The sequence below is a fragment of the Lepidothrix coronata genome, unplaced genomic scaffold (assembly GCF_001604755.1).
Source record: "Lepidothrix coronata isolate B3197 unplaced genomic scaffold, Lepidothrix_coronata-1.0 Scaffold10, whole genome shotgun sequence".
In the NCBI taxonomy this organism is placed as follows: Eukaryota; Metazoa; Chordata; class Aves; order Passeriformes; family Pipridae; genus Lepidothrix; species Lepidothrix coronata.
This window is the reverse complement of record NW_016690190.1, coordinates 5,815,462-5,828,432: the sequence shown is the minus strand read 5'-3', so window position 1 is coordinate 5,828,432 and position 12,971 is coordinate 5,815,462.

Genomic DNA, 12,971 nt, shown 5'->3' with positions numbered 1-12,971 from the left:
GACCCTCTTGAACTGGGAGAACTCAGGATTTTTTGGGTGGTTTTTATGCTAATAGCTCCACTTTAATAATATTTATCATACCTGCAAACTGCTAAGTTTATCACAGTTACATGCTTGTTAGGTTTAGGCAAATGTAACTGGCACAATTGTGTGTCATAATTTCCTTACCTCTGTAGTACATGAGTTTATTGGGCAATTTATCAGAGCAGGAGGCTGCAAACAGTGTTGGGCTGGGGCCTGATGAGGCAGAGACGGTGTGTGTATACAGACACCCAGTGCGTTCAGCCTCTAGGGCTGTCTTTGAAGCCTGCAGGGGTATCAAAGAGGCACCTATGTCACTTATAGTAAATCTCTAAGGGGATTTATTCTGTCTTGCTGAGACAAGAAACTTATTTCTACCTTAATGTAAGGAAAAGTTTCAGTCTCCTAAAAGGAAGGAAAAAAAACGTTCTGCAGTCACTGGCTAGTAGTGGGGAGCTAGCCTGCCTGGGAATTGCTGTAACCCAGAAAAAAGGGATGGTTGTACAAAGGGTTTAAAATTGAGAGAATAAAGTTAATTTAAAAGGGGCATTCAGAAAGGAGCAATCCCAAGAGAACTGGGTGAGAAAAGGCAGAAATTTCATAGGAAAAAAAAATTTAGCTTCAGTGTGTTGAGTGAAATTACAGTGTAGTGTTAGCTGAGCTGTGGATATTACCACTAAATCCACTAGATGACAGTGTGGAGACTGCATTCAGTGCGACAGCAACATCTGTCCTTTATGGGCATGTTGGCATTGTCTCACTGCTCTCTGCTATAAAACCAAAGTTTGCAATGTGCCTCTGCTTGTACCCATGGGCTTCATGTGTGTGAGGGTGGTCTTGGTCAATGCTAACAAGATAACATTGGCATGAAAGAATTGATTGTCATTTCTCTGGCTCTGGCTGTTTTTTCCCAAGCCTAGAGATGTGGGGTCTTGGATTAATTTGGGGAGCGATGGTGGAAAGTGAACCGAAGGATGGAGGGACACCCACGACCTCTGTGCTGTGCCTTGCAACCAGTCACGGAGGGGGACAGATTGTTTAGCAGAGCCTGCTGTGACAGACAAGGGGTAGTGGTTTTAAACTAGTAGAGTGTAGATTCAGACTAGATGAGGAAAAGATGAGGGTGGTGAAACACTTGCACGGGTTGCCCAAAGAGGTGGTGGATGCCCCATCCCTGGAAACATTCAAGGCTGAGTTGGATGGGGCTCTGAGCCACCTGATCAAGCTGAAGATGTCCCTGCTCCTTGCAGAGGAGCTGGGCTAGATGGCCTTTGAAGGTTCCTTCCAATGAGTCTATGATTCGCTTTGCACACCAGGAGCTCTTCCCACCACTGTGTGGTGCCTGGCCCATCTGTCCCCCGGGGACAACCAACTGATACAGGAAGGGGAAGCTGTGAGGAAGAGACTAGCAGACAAGGATAAGATGCTTGGTACAGTTTTGACTTCTGTGGCTTTTCCAGTTTTGTATGAGATAATGGACAAAACAAGGTAAGAACACCTGGGGATCACAGCAGCTTCCTTTCATAAACTAGTTTCTCCACACAGCCTCTTTCCACCTGGGATATGGTGTGACCAAGTGTACAGATATTACCACTGTAGATGTAGACCACTAAAATTTATGACTGAATATTTAATGCCCAAGTAGGATTTACACTACAACAGAAAGAAAATTGAAGCAAAGACTGTATATTAATAAAAATCAGTGCCTATTAAGGTAATGTAAATAAAGTGCTATACATGTGTAACTTTTATGACAACTCTGCTTTGAAAATGTGCTGTTACTATTGAGGCAAGATATAAGTTAATGGGTGTGTAAACCTTGTTTGCTGTTATTAGCCTTGCATTAAAGTGTTATCTGTGATCTTTTTTGCTTAGTCCTCTCAAATCACCTTCATTTTGTGGGACAGCACTCATTTTCACCCCAATGTTTTCTACATTTCATACCAGTTCCATGGGTTGCTCTCTGTTCCTTCTTTTGCAACATTAATGGCTTTTAGTCACTCTCCTGCAGTCCAGCCCTGAGAGGTTACAGTGGTGTCTTCTCGTGGAGGCCTCCCTGGGGCAGGAGTGTTGTGGGGGCAAAAACTGTCTGGTTAGAGGGCACTAGACCATCTGATTGCTGGCAGTGAGGCTAAGCTGATCATCCCTTCCCTTCTGCTCTGTCTCTCTCCTATTAAAAAAAAAATGCCTCAGTTTGAGAGACATGAAATATTAATCTGTTGTGCCATTTATTGTAGTGCAGCTTACCATGCACTGGAATCCCAAAGTGCCCTGAATTTTGTCTTAGCCTCATACAGATGCCTTGAAACTGGCACTTGGCAGTTGTCCTGGCAATTTTATAACACTCAGGGTTTTAGGATTTTTGATTCATGTGCTGCAGAAACTTGTCCTTATATGGGATAACATGAAATTCCATGAGTGAGAACAGATGGATTTTCTTTTGCTCTGCTTTTTCTTTCCATCTAGGGGATGATTCGTCAGTCTGATTTTCCTTACTACCCTTTCTGTAGCTAGAAAGAGGAAAAGAAATACAGTGAGTGATCTCATTTAATAACCACCAGTCTTTCATGGCCTTTGGATCAGGCAGCTCTGTGGAAAAGGATTTAAAATCATCATGTCTGTGAATCTTCCTTTTCTTCTAAATTAACCATATATTGCAATTTCATAAACAATTATTTCAGTCTCTTTACTTCTCAAACAGTATTATTTATCATTAAAAGCTGCTTTGAACATAAAACTATTAGGATGCCCTTTATTAGAGTGGCTTACTGCGGCTCCCTTTCTAATGAATTTTTTGCTTTATGACTTGCTGGCTGAGTTTGGGCTCTTACTTTAAGTCACACAATTGATTCAGTGTTCAAAGTCAGTTTATCAGACCGTATCTTCATGAAATTGCCTGCCAGCAGAGCAACCGAGGCAATGAAAAATTGGCATGGAAAACAAAGTAACCTTGTTGTTTTGTTAAATTGTCAAACGTTTGGGGTCTACTTCTGCAACCCTTAAACCCAGAAGGGCGGGGAGCTTCTGACGCCAGCCTGACAAAGCCAAAAACAATCCTCTGGAGTGGCACCGTTTTCCTCTGGAAGGGGCTGTGAACAGCCTGGGACTGTGGCAGCTTCTCTGACACGTTCATCACATGGCAGGCTCCCTCTTCCTAATTTTCAAGTGAGCTGTCTGCAAACGCCTACGCTGTAAATTCATTTTTTCAGTGGAGTGTACAGGGAAGGTGTCAGGCCCCAGGAAAGCCATCGCTAGTGCTGTGAACAAGGCATGTGAGTCGCCATGCCCATCTTATCATAGAATCATAAATCATAGAATCAGCTGGGTTGGAAAGGACCTCTGAGATCATCAAGTCCAACCCTTGATCCACTACTGCCGTGGTTACTAGACTATGGCACTAAGTGCCACATCCAGTCTCATCTTAAAAACCTCCAGGGATGGAGAATCCACCACTTTCCTGGGCAGCCCATTCCAATGCCTGATTACCCTCTCTGTAAAGAATTTCTTCCTGATATCTAACGTAAACCTCCCCTGGCAGAGCTTAAGACCATGCTCTCTTGTCTTACTGATGGTTGCCTGGGAGAAGAGACCAACCCCCACCTGGCTACAACCTCCTTTCAGATAGTTGTAGAGAGTGATGAGGTCTCCCCTGAGCCTCCTCTTCTCCAGGCTGAACAGCCCCAGCTCCCTCAGCCTCTCCTCATAGGACTTGTGTTCAAGTCCCTTCACCAGCCTTGTTGCTCTTCTCTGGACCTGCTCCAGCACCTCAATATCCTTCTTGAACTGAAAAGACATTTTACAAGATATTTCAGTTGAAATGATGATGAAAGACATAGTTGGAGAGGATGAGGTTATGATAGATACTTAAGGAAAAACACTGGTCTCCTCTTATCTAGCCTGGTCATACCGTGCTGAAGCAAACACCCAGGGATGCCAGGAGGGGGACATTTAAAACTGTGCTGGACATGGGGCTGGGGGTGGTTTGTACATGGCAGATCTGCAGTCACAGAACCGTAGAATCATTTGTGTTGGAAAAGGCTTTTAAAATCATGAACTCCAACCATTAACCCAGCACTGCCAAGCCCATGGTGAAGCCGACACATCTCAGTGCCATATCTGCACATCCTTTAAATACCTCCAGGTATGGTGACCCAGCCACTTCCTTGGGCAGCCTCTTCCTAGTGTCAAGGGTAGAAGCTCACCTGCCCCTGGATCAGGCAATCACCTCATCACCTTGATAATCAAGTTTTTCTGCTGTTATTTTTCAGCCCATCAGTCACAGCAGCTCAGCTGGGCCAAGGCTTGGTTTCACGGGCACCTCAGTGGTCTGTAGGCAGGAACAGAATCTGACCCTTTGACAAAAGAAAATGCCACATTGTAAAATTTCTTGGTACTTATGGATTAAGAATTAGCACAGCAAATACTTCCTGAATGTGCACATGCTTAATTTGGGTACTTGCACTTTGCAGGGAAAGCCTTGCACTGTGGTGCAGTATAAACTCGCAAATACTTGACCTCACAATGCTGCCAAAATAATGTTTAATTTGCCAGCAGGAAAAAGAGTTAAATAAGTATCCAAAAAAATCCCTATCTTTATAGAAATATCTCATTTTGCATCTCTCTTTGAGAAAAATTATTCATATTAAATCTACCTCAGATCTTTATGCGATTTTTAGTCACTTTTTATTGAATTTTTTTTTTCTTTTAGAAGTATGTTGAGATTTGTTCAGTAAAACTGTGTACTTCACTCCCTTGGTGCTGAAATAAAAACCACTAGCTTGCTATTTATGAAAATTACTTCATTTGTAAGCCACAGGAGAAAGAATAATGATGCAAATTGAGTAAGAAAAGCAGCATTATAAGATGGAGGAGGAGTTCCATAAAAATGCTTTAGTGCAGGGGAGACTGGTGGCTACCAAGTATCTCAGGAAAAGTACTTTACTCATCAGTGGAGGCTCTGAAGTGAATGTGCAGGTGGAGATATTGGCAACCCCCTCGTTCGACTCTCATGTCAGGCTTTGAGACTCTGAGGTAATTTCTAGAGCTGGGTGAAAAAGACATCAAGAAAACCTGATAATGCAGTATTAGTTTTGACCTAAATTAGAATGCAAATATGAAATGTTTTCCCTTCAAGATTTTGTTCTAGAAATGCTAAAAATTTGCATCAAAACAAAGCAGCCTGACATTCCTGCAAGGGAAACACTTATTGCTCTAACTTCTTATGAAACTACAGTAACACAGACAAAATTCTGTTTTTAGATAAGGTAGTGCAGCCCCACTTTGTTGTGACTGACAACAGAACTTGGTTCTATAACAAATAAATGCTGCTGCACTGTATAATAATCATATGAATAAGTTCAGGACCAAGTCATATTATCTGAAAAATAGTTCTTGATTTAAAAATGCTTTAGAGTGATTGTCACATTTCCAATACTGTGCATTGCATCTTGGATGTTGCTTTTGAATAATCTGATGCTCACTATAATGCAGAATTTTCTGGTCAGACACATTTTCCATAGCACTGTGAAAGTCCTGTGACTCCCACAATGAACCATCCACGTTGTTTAAATAAAGAATGCACTGAATTATGTGAGGGTAACCAGGCCATTAAGAAAGAATTGAGATTGACACTCTAATTTGTATCATACAAAGCACTGCAATCAGTGGTTGCAGTTTATTGGAGAAGTGCTTCAGAAGGAAACATTCTGGGTAACTTGGAAGAATCTTGAACTCTACTTCAACTGAAGTATATTCTGCATTGGCTTCAGTGAAGATAATATTTAGTTATTCTAATTGTAAACAGAAAATTTTCTTAGTGGAAAATTTTGATTCTGTTGTTTTTATATCAGTAAATGAGCAAACTGTTCAATGCCCAAAAGACCTTGTGATTGACTGTTTAGTACAACAGGGTCTGTATGGCACAAAATATGACCTGTGGTCTTTGATCTTATTTGAGTTTCATCAGAAAGAAAGAAACATATACATAATAGAGACTACTCTGAACTGTAATTAAACTTTGTCCTCCTGTTGACCCAGTTATCAAAAGCTACTTTCTCATGTGAACTGGAAAAATCAAAGTAAGCTTGGTACAACAAAGTGATGCAGCTGGATTTGGAAACTAGCAGGTAGTAACTATGCTGCTCTAATGGGCCAAAAATAATCAGAAATACATTAATTGTCAATTTGATGGTGCTTGTTGAAAAATGTACAGCAGCAAAAGCAAAAAGAGTCATAATGAATTACTTTTAACTGGAACCTTAGGTCTTTGGGTTGCTTTAATATTTTCTGAAGAGCAAATAAACAAAGACCTGGTTAAAGTAATCAGAATAACTTTGGCTCCTGTCTGAGGAGCTTGTAACAAGCCTTGCGTTATCTGGCAAGGCATGCAAGTCCTCGAGGAAAGCCATCTGGTACCAGAAGGCAGGAAATTTTTAAAAAGGAATTCTTTGATGATCCATTTCTGGACAGAGTAAGAAGGTGGAGATCTGGCCTGGAACTAGGTAGAACAAAGCAGAAGCTGCCTGCCTGGCAGGTGAGGACTGGAGGCGTGAAAAAAGCTTATGAAAGGAGTTGCTTGCAGGTCTTGCTGTTACCAAGCCTTAGCTTTGTATAATTTCTAGATCAGTCTTTAGAGTAAAGTTTGTGTTTAGATGTTCCTCTTAAGGCTCTGTGAGTAACTTGCTCTGTCACATCGCCCATGAACAAGAAAACCAGACACAGCCTGGGGTACTCTTGGGCTGTGCACAAGCTGTAGGTAAGATATGAATGAGCCAGTACTTGCTTTCTAGGTTGGGTAAATGAACAACATCAAATTGTTGGCTATAGAGCATTTATTTGGCATAGGAACTGAGAGGCCTGGATTTGAAGGACACAGTGCTGATCAACAACCAACCCCCTTTGCACAAGATACAGGAAAATTGAAGTTTGGGCTCAGCATTGTAGCTTTTGCAGATGAACCTTATCCAGGGCTTTAACAGTTGAACTAAAGTTTATTAATTCTGGTAAGAAAGCATAGGAGTAGATGGTAAATGGAGAAAGAGACAGGAGATGGCAAAGAGCTATTCAGATCTGCAAATCATTATATGAGTGTCTGTTCTGGATTTAAATGTGTTAATATAAATTAATTATGAACTTGCAATCAAAGTGAAAAGATGGAGTATTTATGGAAGGGGTACAAAGTAGTGTAATCTAAAAATAAAGTAGTTTGAGCTGAATAAGAGGGAAAATGGGGCCAAAAACTTCCATTTATCTATCTCCAGCTTCCATGTGCTAATGATAATTTGTCTGGGTTTGTTCTCCAGTACTGCAGAATATTCTAAGATCAAAAAGGCTGACCCACATGGAAATTTCTGTTGGAAAATAAAAACTATTCCTGCTGCCTTTCTGACATGAATGAGGTCTGATAAAAATGCAAAGCACAAAAGTATAGAAAAGTGCAGCTGAAGAAAATTATTTGAGGAGGACTTCTTCCTTTTCCAACATATCTTTCAAATATACATGCACCCTTCTCCACAGGCACTGACACCAGAGATAAAAGTCTTTGGGAGAAGGAAAATCTCAGGAAAAGAAGCAAATGAATTTTATAAGGATTTCTTCTAAAAAATGTATAAATGACACCTCCCTCCCCCCAAGGAAATATGCTGAAGCATTTCAGTTGAAGTATGCTGAAAGAAACCCAAATAAAATATCTACCACCTACTCCTAAGTTTTTGATTCTGAAAGGATTTAAAGAAATACAGAAATTAAATGGAAGCAAAACTTTTCATTGTATCTAGGCAAATTAATTGGACATTGCATTGTATCAAGACACTACTTGCATCTTCTTATATGGTAATGTGATTTAAGTTTCAGTAATATGTGTAATAATAAAAATTACAAATAATCACTGTCTTTAAAGAATAACTTTCTAAAGTTAAAAGGCTCAGTGGGGTTGTAAAGAATCTCTAGTATGACCTTGAATAATCTGAAGTAGCTTTTAGATTGCAATAATTAATCCTAGTTGTCCTGTGAATTGAGATTAATATTATCTTTCTTAGGCTTGTGTTATTTGAAGAATGTTTTCTCAAAATCTCTTATAGAGGCACTGAGGTAAAGCAGTTCATTATTTTAGCTGAATAAACAGATTTATCTTCTAGTAATACTAATTTCTTACAGTACGTATCTGTCAAGGTGTCCCTAGTAATTATAATTCCTTATCATAATGGAAATCAGATCTCCTGTTGATTGAATTCCTAATGTATTTTTGCCATTGTAAATTTACCTTTGGAAGGTAAATTAAATACTGATGCATAAGGGACTACTTTGGTTTAAGTCTGTCTTGAATTCCTTGGCATCACCTTTACAAACAATGTGAAGGAAATGACTGGGTGTACATGGGTGTTCCAGTCTTTATTCACCTTATAATTTCTGTGCATTTCCTTAGTTTATATTATTTATCTACCAAATTCTGAGTTCAGTCAGCTTTTGAAAAACAAAAAAAAATAATTCTAATTTCTCCTCCTTCCCCTGGTAAGGGAGAAAAGTTACAGACATGAGATTGTCATCATTTTGCCCTATTGACTACGCACAAAGTTTAATCCTCGACATGCAACCCCAGTCTTGCTGCAAACAATGGAAAAACCTATGATTTCACTGGAGTGCAGATTTCAACCTTACAGGAGATCTAGTTCATTGTGTTTTTCTTTTTTTCCCCCTCATTTGTACAAATTTCTATTTTTATCACATTTCCATTCCTCCAACTTTAAATTTTCTTTATGATTCAAGATATGTAGATTTTCTATAAGGGAAAAGTAGTGTTGTTTTTACACATTTGATGGTCTCATGGAGACAATCAGCATCAGTTACTCTAATATGATTTCCCATTTCTGGCTATATAGCATTTGTAAATAGTTGTTCTGATGAAATACAGATAAACCACTGTACTATATCACAAGGGTCCATATACCCCATCCTATATATTCTCTTTCTACTATAGCCACCAGCAACAAAGAAAAAGCTTTTAACCTAGGGCAATCTTGGATTCATAATTTTTCCAAGATACTTCTCCAGTTTCCAACAATTTTTGGTTTAGAAACTTTCTCATCTGCAGAATGTATCTACATCATGTTGTCTAACTGTCCATGACAGACCTTTCTTCTATGAACCCATCTAGCAGCTTTCAGAATTTATTATACTTTGGGCATCCAAACAAAACAGGATGTTATGTCCTGCAATGCAATTAGGCACTACATGTGAAAGTGCTTTTTTTTTTCATTTGTCTTTGACCTGCTGCCTGATGATTTCATTTCTTGCCCTGTAGTTCTTGTCTCATGAAAAATAACGACTAATCATTCCCTCGCCACCTGCTCCACATGATTTATGGTTTTCTAGACCTCTATCATGTCCTCAGTTAATCTCTTTTCCAAACTGAGGAGACCAAATCTTTTGACCTTCTTCTACAGCAGAAATTGTTTCCTGTTTCTGACCAATCTGACCCTCTTTATCTGTATCCTTTCTACTTGTAGAATCTCATTTATGAAGTGAGCAGAGCCTCACACAGGACTGGCTACACCATAGCTTTATGGAGTACCAAACGATAGTTTGTATTCCCTTCCTGGTCTTTCTGATGGTCATGGAGTATGAAGCTTCATCTTCCAAAGAACTGTAGGTAATGATGTAGGAAAATACTTGGTGATAAAAGCTGCCAGGAGAACTTGCTATTGAGGACATAGAATTAAGGTCACTCTTCACCATGTGTGCTGCTTTGCATTCATCTGTGCTGCTTTTTGCTTGCTGCTTTGTTGTCAGTGCAGTACTGGCAGATCTTTCTGTAACTCTTGTCTAGCAAGTTCAGTTATGTATCTCTGAAGCACTATCCCTTCTGGAAAAAAAAATCCCAAACCCAAAAGTGATACTGGTTTATATGCCACACCTCACAGAAAAAGGTTTTTGTTTTTCCCTTGTGGTTGCTTCCAGTTGTTAAGCAGCCTAGAGTAAAAGAAACAATAATAAAAACAAGAATTATTTTTTCTCAACTTGCTTTGCCTTCCAAATTATCAGGCAAACTGTTTCCTTCAGTTATAAACTGAAGGCAGAAGCTACAGGCAAGTTCCCTGACTATAGAGTCTCCATGAGCAAAATTTTTAAGAATAGACTAGACAGACAGCTGCAAGGAATGGCAGAATAATGCTGGGGGTGGGGGGAGACATACAAAAGCTCTGTCTGAGAACTCCTCTGATGTTGCAACTAGAATAGCCTTAGACATGGGATCGATACGTTCACAATGAGGCCTTGCTGGCTTTGGCACATTTCATTATACTGAGTGAAAAATAATTGGTCTCATTGGTATATAGCTCTTTTATATGTGTTTTTAAGGAGGGAGATACATCACATGTATATTTTATCTGTGTCCTGTCAGTACATAGCAGCTGAACCCAGCAGCGATGACAGTATTGCTTAGATTAGAGTTTATCTATGGAAATGCTGTGAATTTTTACTTTATTAATGGCTTTGCAGGACAAAGGTTTCTTGTCTTTTATGCAGTATAAATATGAAACTAAATCATTTAAAGAAGTGTAGCTTTTGTTGGACAACTTAGTAATGTCAATGGTAGGGTGGCAAGAGAGGCCTGAGGAAAGCAGAGAGTATAAAGGGGAATGGAGGGGAGAGGACAAAAAGAAGAGGAATATGCAGAACAGAGTCTTGCATAGGGGGATTAAAAAAAAACAAACAAAGCTGCTCAAAGACCAAACAAGAAGATTTTTTTGTCTCCCAGGGAACCAAATGAAGTTTCTTGGGAACTATTGACATATAAACCTGTGAGGTAGAACAGAGAGCAGAAATGTAAAGCATCGATGCCTATGGGAAATGATTCTTGCAGTAGGCATGAGCAATCCCTGCCCGCTGCTCCCTGTTGTTCAGGAATGTCTGCAAGTGATGCAGTGGGAAGTGCAGAAACACACCTGGAATTTACCACAGAAACCTACCATTGTCATTTGAAAGACCAAACACTCACCCTGGGCATTGCCCAGTTCTGCTGTCCTTGGTCAGCGTGGAGCTGTGTCAGTGTTAAAGACAACAAGGCGTCCCATGGTCTGTGGAGCAGGTAAATGTGATCTTTCATGTACATTGGCAGGTCTGCAACCTTCAGCATGAAGTATTGTCTAGAGAAGTACTGATTTATTTCAGATCTCATTCCTAACTCGAGGAATACACACCATTAATACAGAGCCATCCAGTGAAAACATCAGATCTGTGTGATGTGGAGAAGATGAAACAAAAGATGGCAGAGACCTTTATCTTAAAAGGCTTTTTTAAAATTTACACTGACAGTCAGTACCTCACGCTCCAAAGATTTAAGTATTTAGTTGTGTATAGGTTAACTGCAGTCAGAGGAAGCAGTTTAGCCATGCTTAAACTAATCCTAAATTGGGACAGCCTGTCAGTTTAGGTGGGAGGGTGTCTGGGGAGCTGTGCCTCAGGCAGTGCCTGATCCCAGAGTACCAGCATCCCAGCATCCCCATCCTCCCAGCTCCCTGAGCCAGCCTGGCACCTTGTGATGCTGTGCACCAAACAGGGTCAGGGAAGTGATCCACCAGGAAATTTTGGTCACCTTTAATACTTTTTGCTTTTCTCTTTAAGCAGTGTACTGGTTAAAAGGAAAACCAGAAGCTTCAGAACAGCTAGTGTAACCTCTACCTACATTGATTGCATCCAATCACTACAGCCACAGCTGATTAATAGCAATAGTTTAAAAGAAACTTTGCTTAATAGTGAGGTTTCTTTTCCCCTTAGGCTGCCAGCAGCTTTTCCATATATAATCTCATTTTTCAACATGGTTTCATCTATCAGGCTGGCTATAATAAGTCTTTTACTTCATTTTTAAGTGCTTAGTCACCCAAGTAAGTTTTCTCTTGATATTTTTGTTCAGACTTCTCTATCAAGACAGTAGAATCTGGAGCACATACCGACCCAGACTGAAGAGAGAGCCGTGTGCTGGAGCAGGCAGCTGGCTTGTCATCTCAAACAGCTCCTTTCCTGACATCTATTTCCCATGAGCAGCAATGTACTGTTGGCTGCGTTTCTTGAAGGGCCAGGAAGGGAGGACCCGTTTCATTCTCCGGTCGTATCCCCAGACATTACTGACAAGGATCAGATGGCAAACTGCCATCCCTGAGGGTTGTGCTGCGTGGACAAATCCCTATCACCCCTGGTTCTGTCTCTGATCTGCCAAGAAGTCCTTTTTCAGCTGGTCAGTGAAGTCTCACACACTTTCCATGCATTTTCTGATTTTATTATTGTCTTATCGTCATATTGTCAGAGTCATTATTCCATCCTTCTTTCTCTTATTTTCCTATTTTTCTAGTTCCCATCTGTCACAGGTAGAAGAGAAACACCAGACAGTGCAATCCTGACAAGCCCTGCTTAGTTCACCAGGAAAGGGACAAGATGCACAGGAAAAAGCTGCACATGTATGTGCTCACACCCACAGAACTAACTGAGACCTTAACCATGCAGGGTGAGTTGGTGCAGTCAAGCCCAGGGGAATGTGACACTCACTCTGCCCAACCTGTCCCCACGGCAGGCTCTGGGCAGCAGCTCAGTGTCAACATGTGATGATTCCACCTTCAGCAATCTGCTTCCATGATATGTTGGACATATTCAGAGCAATGCCTCCCCCCAGTCTCTATTACTCTTTCATGCCCAGGGGCACTAGCCAAATCTGTCTACAACAATACCACCTTCCCAGCAGTTTCAGATAGTGTTCTCCAGGCTCTTTGATCCATGGCCCATCCCAAGGCTCATCTCAGCCATTTGTATTATCCTTTCAACCATAGCTCATTATGCTCAGTAGCTCAACCCCTGATCAAGGCAAAGTCATCATGATCCTGTAACGTTATTTATAAACAAGCATATAAATAAATGTGTGTTTGAAGGTGTTTAGGTCTTGTTTTGATTTTACTTGACACCAA